Raw genomic sequence first — 12,091 nt, 5'->3', positions numbered from 1 at the left:
TATTTTACTGCAATATTTTTTAAAAATCAAAATCATTGCCAAAGAATTTATGATGAACAAAATGTCAACATTTTAAAGACAGGATCAACAACCACACCTTACCAGGCCACATTGGAGTCCGAAACAAAAGGAAACATCACTACAGTAATACTGATTCTGTCTAGGAATCCTTAGGACACAGTCACACATTCTTTATTTGCACTCCCGTGCGAAGGGTCCCGTCAGGACTCTTCGCCAGGTAGGGGATTGGCCTTCAGAGGCCCAGAAGGGAAGAGAATGCTCTAGAGTGGAAGAAGTTGCCCCAGGCTATGCAAGTCCAGGCGTGCCTTTCAGAACCAGCCTGAATGAAGCCCACTCCCAAACCACCTGAGGTGCCCCCAGCGCTGGGGCTCAGGCCACACTGCTGCCCCTGCAGTAATGGACATACATCCCCCTACCTTCACCTCTCACCCCAAGGAAACCTGGCAGGGTTTTTCCAGGTAATGGCCCACTCTAGCCTTCTGCGCCAACTGGCATTCAGACCTCCCAGCAAGTCCAAAAGCAATGGGGCTTCTATTCGCTTTCAGAATGAATATTGACTCGACACCTTCTGATGCCAAGCCTAGGTAGGTGCCAGGTTTTATTTAATGCACAGCAACCCCATGAGGTGAGTTTACTATCTCATTTTTCCAGCCAAGGAAACTGAAACTCCAAGCAGTTAAATAACTCGCCCACGATCACACAGCTACAGGACATTGCAAATGTACTTGCTTCTCAAGGAGTTGTCCCAGCTCTGAAACCTGGCTGGCCTCAAACCCAGGACCTGGGAGGTTGGGCTGGAAAAGTTCTAATCCTCTTTGGTTCCAACAATGGTCTGTTCATTTCCTTCCTCACAGAGGCTATCTTGGCTCTACCCAGCCACAACTCTCTGGGGCTTAGAAGAGGTGGCATTGCTTTGGCAAGAGGGGTTCCTGAATGAGTTCACAGAAATTGGAAAGGGAGAAAGGTTGGTCCACTCTCCTGGTGGTACCCCTGCTGGGAGAGAGCTAAGGCACACCTAGAACCTTCTTCCTGTCCTGGGGAAGCCCCTGGTCCAGCCCACCCTAGCTGACTCACTGGACCTGGAACATGAGTCACGCTGCCTCCTTCCCCAGGCTGTGGTGACTGAGCCAGGGAACCACAATGACATAAGCTCAACTCAACCACAAAGAAGAGGATGGAGACAGAAGGAAGCAGACAGCAATGAACAGCTGAGATTGGGGGAAGGAGGCAGGGAAGGGAAGGAAGCTCCGGATCCAGGAACTTGTCTTGCTCTTCCAGACAGACACCTCTCCTCCCTCTCAGGGATGGAGGCTGACCCTCCCAGTCCTACCCTCTTTTTGTCATGAAGAGCCAGATAATGGCTAAGATATGTGAGCTGTAGAAAGCTATTAGGTCAGTGTTAGGGTGTAGGTTATTCACAGCCCTATGTGAAATTCCACTGTTAGAGAGTCATTCCTTTAGCTTTAGATAAGAATCCTTTGTTTAAGATACAAACAGTAGAGAAGTGTAAATCGTGGAGCCTTATTCACAATGAATACCTAATTCAATGAGTTTATCAGAATTACAGAATCAGAATCTAACCCCTAAAGATCATCCAATCCAGACATTTTATTTTATAAATAAGGACTCCCAAGGCCCAAAGAAATAAAATGACTTGTCCAAGGTCCTGTAGCCAGTTAGTGGCAAAGCCAGGACCAGAATACAGGTCAACAGAGCTACATACTTCAAGGCTGGCTCCTGGCAAACACAGGGAGCATCACTCCCAGCAGTGACCTGGATTGGAGCATCCTGCAGCGAGAAGATAGCTGTGCAGGCCTAGAGACTTCACAAAATACTTGTTTTTTCTGACCATAAGAATAAATTTGTGCTTATTGTAGAAAATTTAGAAAATACCAAAAAGGATAAAAACCACCCAAATCCTATCACTCAGATGATCAGTATTTTTATATGCACATAATTTTTATTAAATTTTATTTAAAAATTGTGAACCCTGCCTTGTTTCACTTATCATGGCTAAGAAGCATCTTATCAGATTATTAAAAATAATTTAAAAATACAGTTTTAATGACTGCATAACATTTCATCATGACTGTATCATAATGTGTTTAAATCATTGCTGTTTAGGTTACATTTCCTTTTTCACTGTGTAAATAATGCTATGATAAATATCTTTGTACATAAACATTTTTCCACATCTCTGATTATTTCAGTTATATGTCTAAAAGTATAATTTTAGGTTAAAGGGCTTAAATTTTTAAAATTCTTGATACATATCACAAAACCAATTTCTAGAAATGTACCACATGATGTCCCCCACCAGCTGTGTATGACAATGCTGGTCTCACAGCCTTCACACCAGCATTAAGTATAGCATTTTTAGAAACCTTTGTTGATTTTATCAGAACCAGCAGAGACCATCCCCACTTGCATAAGCTCTGTTATCTCAGTCAGGGTTGAGCCCTGCTCTCTAGGGACAGCGAGCTGGAGAAGCTTCCCCTGGAAGAGACTCAGAACTGGGAAGCTGCTGGGGAAGGCGGCAGTGGAAGTCCCAGAATAGGGCATCACTCTCAGGGAAAGGAGGGCGTGGGGGAGGGGGGTGGGGCAGCCAGGAGAGCATCCTTGAGGCACTTTAAATGTTGGGCAGAGGCAAAAAAAAAATGGAGAGAAGAGAGGAGCTAGAAGTGCAGGCAGGAAAAGACTAAAGAGAAATTTTACCTAATTCATGGCTTTGCCCAAGACCATCCAGCAAGTTGCCCTGTTACAGCAGAAATATAAATTCATTCATCCATCAATTCATTCATTCATTCAGAGCATGCCTGCACGTAGTATGTCCTGTGTACAAACAATGCCGTGGGCAACACACAGACCCTGCCCCCAGGCCTCACACAGCAGTGTGAACAAGGCATCACTTTCATTAACAGCAGCATCCCCGGGACACTGCAGTTCACAGGCCAGGTGCACCACTGCACAGAGCAGTGTTCGAAAGCAGTGCTTCTCCAACTGTCTGTGGTGAAGGTCGGGTTTGTCATTTCCTCTGAGGCATGGACAATTCGGTGGCCCTACTGTGCATGACTAGAAAACAGCCTCCACTACAAGCAACTAACCCAGATCTGTACATCACTGAAACTGGTCTCTACTCTGTTCAGTGAAACAAGGCCATGGACCGTGAGCTTGAATGTTGTGGCAATGTACAGCTGCCATAAAGTTTCCAAGCGCTTACTCTCAATTTCTGTTCTTCTCTCACCATAGAGCAGTACCAGACCACTCTTGAAACAGCATTGCTCTAAAGCATAGTTCTAGAATCTTGAGCATGGGTTCAAATCCTACCTCTGCCACCCTGTATTACATATGGCAAGTTATTTATCCTCTCTGGTCCTTAATGTCCTCATCTGTAATATGGGGTAATAACAGTAGCTACCTTAAAGAGTTGTCTGGGGCCGGGCGCTGTGGCTTACGCCTGTAATCCTAGCCCTCGGGGAGGCCGAGGAGAGTGGATCGCTCGAGGTCAGGAGTTCGAGACCAGCCTGAGCAAGAGCAAGACCCCGTCTCTACTAAAAATAGAAAGAAATTATCTGGCCAACTAAAATATATATAGAAAAAATTAGCCGGGCATGGTGGCGTATGCCTGTCGTCCCAGCTACTCGGGAGGCTGAGGCAGTAGGATCGCTTGAGCCCAGGAGTTTGAGGTTGCTGTGAGCTAGGCTGACACCACGGTACTCATTCTAGCCCAGGCAACAAAGCGAGACTCTGTCTCAAAAAACAAACAAACAAACAAAAAATTAAAAAAAGAGTTGTTTGGGCAAAATAAATGAGATCATGAAAGTAAATTGTACAGCACAGAGCCTAGCACACAGTAAGCCACAATAAATTCTCTCAATTCCATTTGAGCCCAACCTTGTGAGGTTAGTAGGAGTATGGGTAACAAGTACGTCCAGAGTAATGGATAAAATGCTAAAGCTGGGGAGGGGGTGGAGAAGAGTGTTCCTTCTATGTCCCAAAGACATAACATACTATCTCATTGATCCTCAGAATTGCCCTGTGAGTTAGGTATTATGCCCATACTGTAGATGGAAATGAAGATTCAGGGAGGTGAAATAACTTGGCCAACATTGCACTGCTAGTACATGGCTGAGTCCAGGTTGAAATCTGTAGGGGCTGGGCCTGCCAAGAAAGGATGGAGGGATGCATGGATGGAAAGAACATGAGCAAGGTGAAAGAAGTTTCAGGTGAAAACGCCTGCCCCAAGTTGCTTGTTTGCTGTATGCAAAGGTCAGCTGAAAACAGCTGACCTGTATGGAAGTTGTTAAAGAATTTAGCAAACGGCCCTGACCCTTTGCACATGGGAAGAAGTTAGCTGAGGAGGCCATTTTCTCCTTCAGATTGTGGTCTCTCCCCTTCTCTCTAAACACTATGTGTTTCGAGTGATTATTCATTTCTTCGCTACCGAGCTCAGGAGCGAAAAAGCAGCCACAGTGGAAATCCAGGCCTGCCTGGTTCCAAGTCTTGTTCTTTCCAGTACTCCGCACTGTCTCCCTTGGCTAAATCATACTCTCTCTTCCTGTGAAGGAATCCTTTCAGTGTGAGGCAGGGGCCCACTGCAGTAGATTGCGTTCAACAAGGCGGCGGATCTTCAGCTAGCACACAGCTGTTGTTGGAGTTGAAAGGGCCCTTTTCTAAAGAGGGCTGAGAAGCAAATATTCATTGCCTTATCACTGTGATAGAGTTATACTTCCCTACTCCACTGACTCAGGTGTGGTCCTGTGACTTGCTTTGAACAATGGAACATGAGCTGCACGTCCTGGCGGGAGCTGTAGGCTCCACTGTCTGGTACCACCATGTTGTTTCCCCTGTGCCTCAAGCCCAGCGTGGCCCAGACAGTGGCTGCTGCTGCTGCTGGTGATTTGGTGGCAGTGGGTTGGGGTTAACACACTGTAACTTAGTGAAAGCTGAGTGATACGCCCACTTCTCCAGCCAGCTGCCTCCTCACACCATGAGGCTACAGGCAAATGCCAGAAGGACTACATGGCTTGGAACATCTCCCTGACCTGGAGGGCTGGGTGCCCTTTCCCTCTCATTAACAGCCTGAAACCCACCTGCCTGTTCCACTGAAAAAGCTAGAACACCTTGAGAGGGTTGTCACTGGCCAGGGAGCTCAGCAAGCTTGTGCTGGGGATGAGAGCCCAGGCTCCCCACTTCCCTACCCCCCCACCCACCCTGCCCACCTCCCCAGAACCCAGCCTGGAAGGAGAAATGCCCCTTGGCAGATGTCTTGGCCCCAGGGCTGGGGTGGAGCAGGATGCAGCATGACTCAGCTGTGTGGGTGGGCAGGGCTGAACCTGTTGGCTGTAGATAAGGGCCCCTCCCTGCCTCCCATTCCCCCCCCTTCCTTCACTCCCTTCCCCAGATGTTGTTCCAGGAAGGTAGGCTTTCCTTTTGCTTATTTTGAATGGGTAAAAAAGATGAAGGCCAGAGCATTGACCTGGGGGTATCTGAGGAACCCTCACACAGGAAAGGGTGGCTGTGGTGTCACATACTGACCCCTGAGTATCCCTCTGGTCCCATGTGCTCTCCAGGCCTCAGAGGCTCCCACCTGATGGGTCATCAAAATTGCCTGCAGAGCTTGTACCAGCCCCACCCGGGCCACCACTCACAACAGTGCAGGTTGCTGACTGCACAGAAGGGACCCGGCTAAGAAAGCAAATGGGGCGGGAAGTGCAGTCCATGTTCCACAATCCAAGGAGTGCTGGTGCCGCATAGGGCTGCACTCCTCAAAAGAAAGGGGGATTTTTCTCCACTTAAAGGCCTTATTTGCCAAACCACATCCCAGCAGGATTGCGTGTGCCTAGAGCAAGCACTTTTTCCTATTTCATGGAAAGGTAGCAGGGACCATGTCCATTCCCAGGAGATTCTGATTCTTGGGTTGGAGAATCCTTATTTTAAGGTGGTTATGAAGGTCAGTTGGCTCTGGCAACTTTGGCCCTGGAAAATCCCTGAGCTGCTCAGCCCTTTCAACTCCAACAACAGCTGTGGGCTAGCTGAAGATCCGCCCTCTCACCTGCACTCCAAGGCGGGCATCAAAGCGCCTCCAGTCCACACACCCAGTTCCTCTCCTGGGAGGCTCCACCTGTGTAGCCAGGTGGAGCAATTTGCTAGGGAGATTAAGAGGGGTGAAGCCAGCCCCAACAATCCCCAAGGCATAGCTGTGAACTAAGAAGGTCACCCGAGGGGTAGGGGGTGACTGTGGACTTCCTGGGAATAAAGATGGGAAGATCTGGTGGGAGGATTGAATTCTGATTCTGAGCAATCACGCCCCTTTTTGGAGTTCCCTGTACAGGAGCTGCTCTAACTAGGAATTCCAAAGACTGGAGCATGAGGCTTCTAAGGGCCCCAAATAGCAGAACAGCATGCAACAGCCAGCTAATTGAGACATCCCCCCCTCACCAGGGCCATGGCTCCAAGAGAGGAGCCTAGGGTGCAAAATTTAAGGAGGCACACACTCTCAGTGGTGCAGGTGCCCTGAGGGTGCACAGCACGACCTCCTGAAATCTTGTGCCCTGGTCAGGTCTAGAGTGGTGGATGTCTCAACTGCAGGCTCTTCTTACTGCCCAAGGGGCGCCCACCCATGCTGTTCTGAGATTTGGGGCCTTGCTCAGCTTCCACAGTAGGGTGAAGGTGAATCTCTCTCACTTGAAGATCTGAAATTGAGGTCTTTTCCTGTGCAATTAAGAATGTGTTTCCAGGAAATGTGGAAACAGGATAAAATAGCAAACAACGATTGAGAGAACAGGCTCTGGATCTGATCTTGGTAAAATGCAGATCTGACTCTGGAGATCTGTGCCAGGCCTGGGACTCTGCTTTTCTAACAGGCTCTGGGATGAGGCTGATGCAATTGGTCAGGGACCACACCTTGAGTGGCAAGGATTTAGATGACCTTGACCTTGGGCAAGTTATTTAGCGCCACGAACAGGGATACCTTGAACCCAGGACCAGTCACATACCTTGCGGGGGCCCTGATTCAAAATCAGTGCCAATTTCAAGACATCAACTGCAAAGCACTAAAACAGACACAGGGCCCTTTGGAGAGCAGGGGCTCCAGGCAAATGCTGAGCCTCACAGGGTTCCTTGAGAAGCCTAAACAAAGCAAACCATGTAAAGCACTTAGAAAGCACCTGGGGCATGGTACATCCGTGAAAATGTCCCTGATCATTATTGCCCAGCCCCAGACAGCCTCTCCCTGAACATCTGGACTCTCCCACTGTGAGCCTTTGTAGACCGACCTTCATTTTACAAAGGAGGAAACCGAGCCCCAAGGTAGGAACTCAGAGGATAAATGTTGAGTGAATGGGGTGACTTGTGCAAGTCACAGTCAGGCCTCCAGACACCCAGGCTGGGGCTCTTCTTTCTGGTCTGTCTCCTCCATGGGCAAAAAGAAAAGGTGGTGACAGCAGGGAGGTAACCACTGCGTCTCTCAGAAATGCCGAGGACAGCATGAGACTGGGGGGATGGAAGGATGGAAGTTGGCTTGTAGGAACAATCCTAACCATTGGATCACTCTCCTGTCAGATGTCTAGAGATGTGTGTTCTGAGCCATTGGTAAGAGCCTGGAATTATGCAGGAACTGCAGAGAAGTCATCGAATGTTTTGCCTCTGAAATGGACCCAGGCCACTGTGCTTTGTGGGTTCTTGGTCTGCTGTTCATAGTTTTTCTATCTCCTCCCTTACTGCCACCTGCGACTTCTCATTGCCGTTAGGCTGCCCAGCTCCAGCAGCTACTCTATAAATTGCTTATGATCTGATAGACTCAGACAAATAACTGGGGTTTTTAGAATGGTGTTTAAAACGAGGATAAATGGCATCTGACTGGCATCCAGTCAGTCATGGGCATGTTTATTTTCTGGTTATTACAGTATCTTGACATCTTAAAAAACCCCTAGCTGTGGAGAGACTGCCTCTCCCAGGGGCTAGCCAATTCTTAGAAAAAGCAAGGGCTCAGCTGGGAATATGCTTTTGATATATAAACTAACCAATCCTGAGCCATCCCTTCTCTATCTGGCGCGTACACCCCAGGAGACAATATTTCTCTGTCTTAATCATCCCAGGGCCAGGTACCAAGCAACTAGGGACCACCCCTATAGCATTTTAGAGCCCCCCTGAAATTATTCAAACTAGCCAATCCAAAACTGTTTACCCCACTCCACCTTGCCTTTCCTCCAGAAGCCCCAATCAAGCTCTGACCTAATGCTTGCTCCTGGCTCCCTACCCACCCTCGTGTCTCTCCCTCATGGCCCTGCATGGCGGGCTGTGCCTCCCGTACCTAGGACTTGTGAGTACAGCACACTTCATTTACCTGAGCCTCTCCCATGTCACCTCTGTGGCCGTACCTGGCTGACCAGCACATAAAAGAATACAAGACTCAGCTTCTCCAGGCTTTCTCTTGTTTGCCTAATTTCTGATTCTGTGCTTTGTTTTGCACATGAGTGAGGCTGCCAGATATTGAATTCTGAATGAGTAAGTTATTGCTGTAGTAGGAAGAAAACTGATAATAGAAAAATTATAGGTTTTAAAAATTATTGCCACTGTTACTATTTTAGTTGTCATTATTAGGATAAGATTGGCAGTGGATTTCTGAGGTTATTTGGAGAATCAGATCAGCCCTTCCTATCCCAAGTCAGGGTGTTCCATGCTACAGTAATGACTGTGACTTCTCTTTCCAGTGGCTGCCATCAATCAGCTTATTGCCCTTGACCCCTAATTGCATTTTTCCAGGGGGAGGCGCTATGTCCAGAGGTGTGATGAGCTATCCAGCCCTCAGATTTGTGGCCACCCCAAACCAGAGGCCAGAGCATGGTCACCTCTTTCCTCCCTCCCTCCCTCCTTCCCCTCAAGGTGACTTGTGATTGGCATAGGAAGGGAGAAATGAAGGGGTGAGTCCAGGTGTCCAACCAAGGCAGGCTGCCCCAAGGGCTGAGTAAGGCCAACACCCAGAATGGTCCTCCCCACTTCCCTCTCCAGCATCGTCCTACTTGTCCCTCAGACCACCTCAGACCAACATGGGAAAGCCACCTGCAGCACTCTGTCACTATAGCTTAATATCAATAATAATAACAATAGCTGGCATACTTGGAGCACTGTGCTAAGTTGTCTCTTAATCCCAACAGCTCTGTGAGGTAGGTGCTGTTATTCTTCACACCTGCAGGTGAAGAAACAGGTTAAATAACTTGCCAAGGTTGTTTAGGTCTCATTCCAAACTCCAGGCTCTGAACCTCTGAGGTGCACTGAAATAGTGTATTGCATTCTGTGGAGATGACCTGCCAAGGAGCAGACCGGCACAGAGGCCTGGTGCTCCAAGGACTTCTGGGTGGAAGGCAGGACTAACTGGATGAATAAATGCAGCAGATGGAGGGTTTTCAGAGGGCAGCACAATTCCAGGGATCTGCCTGGCCCTGCAGAACTGAAATGCTCTAGGGTGCCCTGGGGTGGCTTCCTCAGGACATTGCCGGCTTCTGGAAGTGGACGTGGGAAGGAAGTCTATCACTATGATGCCTAGATCTCTGGGAAGTAGGCCTGGTGGAGAACAGTCTGTATTTCCCCTATGACCAGGCACAACTTGAGAGAATGAAATACCCGTGAGTGAAAGACGCAGAGGTGCGCAGTGAGTGCAGACCTGGTGCGGGCCGCCCAGCTCCGGCCTGCAGCAAACTCCCTAGGAAGCCCCTTTGTATTACCCACTGTCTCAGTCTGCTGGGGCTGCTGGAATAAAGTACCATAGACTAGGTGGCTTAAACAACCACAGGTGTGGGAGGTCGGATAGGGCAGGTTCAGGACCTCTGAACCTTAGGGCTCATACCAGGTCCAGCTCTGCAAGTGGTGAATGTGGCTGATCTCATCTAGAAGGCTCGAGGGCTGGACCCCTGGCCTGGCTGCTACCTGTACATACATGCACAGGCACATGCTTACACGCGAGCACACCCACACTCACACGCACCTGTACTGTTGCACGTGCCAACCTCCCAGGGCTTCTCTAACTGCCAGCTGCTCCCAGTCTGTGTCTTGGCCCAGGAGTGGGATAACAAGTAAAATAAACATCTCCTAGTTACACCTGGCCCTTTGGGCCCTTTTCTCTAAGCCCGCACAGTCCAATAGAACCTTCTCTGTTTACGGAAATGTTCTATATCTACTCTGTCCAATACCACTAATGCTATTGTGCACTAAAATGTGGCTAGTGCAAGGAACTGAAATTTAAATATTATTTCATTTTAATTAAAATTCAGCTACATGTGGCCAGTGGCTAGCAAATTGGACAACACAGCCCTAGACCAATAGGGATCATCACGCCTTCTAAATTGAAAACCAGGACTCACGGCTTGATAAATGGGAGTGGATGAATAGGGCAAGATATTTGAAATTGAGATTGGACTGATAATTCCTGGACACTAGATATGGGCTTGAGACCTAGCTCAGGTTTAAACATCTCATCTTTGTCCATCATTTATACATTTTTATTTCTAATAGTCACGGCAACTCTATAAAGAAAATAATCTTACTCCCATTTTGCAGAAGAAGCAACTGAAGCTCAGAGAAGATGTGTGGTGGCCCCAGGTCAGGCCGCAGGCCATGGTTTGGCCTCACCCCCAGCACTGTCTGATTCCAGAGCTGGGCTCCCCCACTGAGCCCCACAGCCTCTCCTTAGACTTTGTTTGTTTTTGAGACACAGACTTGCTCTGTTGCCCTGGTAGAGTGCTGTGGTGTCAGCCTAGCTCACAGCAACCTCAACCTCCTGGGTTCAAGTGATTCTCCTGCCTCAGCCTCCCAAGTAGCTGGGACTACTAACACATGCCACCACAAGGGCTAATTTTTCTATTCTTAGTAGAGACGGGGGTCTCACTCTTGCTCAGGCTGGTCTCAAACTCCTGACCTCAAGCGATCCTCCGGCCTCTGCCTCCCAGGGTGCTAGGATTACAGGCGTGAGCCACCACGCATCAGCCTTCTTTTTTTTTTTTTAATAGCTGATCTAACTCAAGGAATCCTTAGACTTTTTAAAGTCAGTTCATGGAAGGGTGGTCCAGCCCTGCCACACAGCCCAGGGCTCTGCTGCTGAGAGAAACTGGGGTAAGGAGACCTCTGAGTTCAGCAGCTGAAGAGAGTTAGTGGTGTGTTTAGGAGGGAAAGGGAGTGGCTGGCCCCCCACAGGCACCAGAGAAGAGGGGGGAGGCAAGGAGGCTGCTGTGTGGGAGGGATGATGTCCAGGGCCCTCCTCCTGGTTATTCCTTTGCTTGCTGTCTGAACGCTACCACCCACAGGCTGGTTTTTGCTCTCTGTTTAAGATGCAGTTTTCTAGTCCCTTTGAGGAAAAGGGGGTGGGTCGTTTGGAGTAGGGGGAAGGCAAGTCTTGGTGGAACCTCAGAAGGGGAGAACTTCAGTTAAAGGGCCTTGAGGACACAGGGTTCCTGGGGGCAGTGTGGGATGAGGGAAGATTAGATTTGGGTGCGGCACCAGAGGCAACCTTTTCAATGAGTTTCAACTCCAGGCTGCTCCTCTCTGGGCTCTCCCACTGCCTTGGTTCCCTCCTGTCCTGGGTACTTTGCGTACATTGCTCTGCCCTGTACTCCCAGCCCTGGGGGAGCTTCTGCCTAATTCACCCCTCCTCCTCCTCCATCAGTGGCCAGCTTCAAGGGCCCTGTCTCATGGAGGCCTTTCTGGCTCACAGGCTTTACATCATGTGCATTGTGTGTGCCCACAGTGTCTGCACTTGTCCTTCGTATGGTCAGCCCGGTGTCTGATGCCACATTTGCTAGGATTGCTATTGGGGTGGTGTCCTGCTCCCTCACTGGACTCCAAGCTTCCTGAGAACTGGGACCATGTGTGGATTTGCTCTTGATTTTAGCCACATAACTCACTGCGATGCCTGGTTCATGCATGGGTGCCACACAATAAATGTCAGCTGAATAAGTTACACGAATAAAGGTGAAGTGGGTCCATCCACCACAGGACTTTCTGTCCCTTTCCCCAGAGAAGTTCGACCTTCCCAGCCTAATCACCAGAACTGTGATTTGTCCATCCCCAAATCCAC

This window comes from Lemur catta, chromosome 1 (assembly GCF_020740605.2).
Source record: "Lemur catta isolate mLemCat1 chromosome 1, mLemCat1.pri, whole genome shotgun sequence".
Taxonomy (NCBI): Eukaryota; Metazoa; Chordata; class Mammalia; order Primates; family Lemuridae; genus Lemur; species Lemur catta.
The sequence above is the reverse complement of the archived record's forward strand: the minus strand, read 5'-3'. Positions refer to the sequence as shown.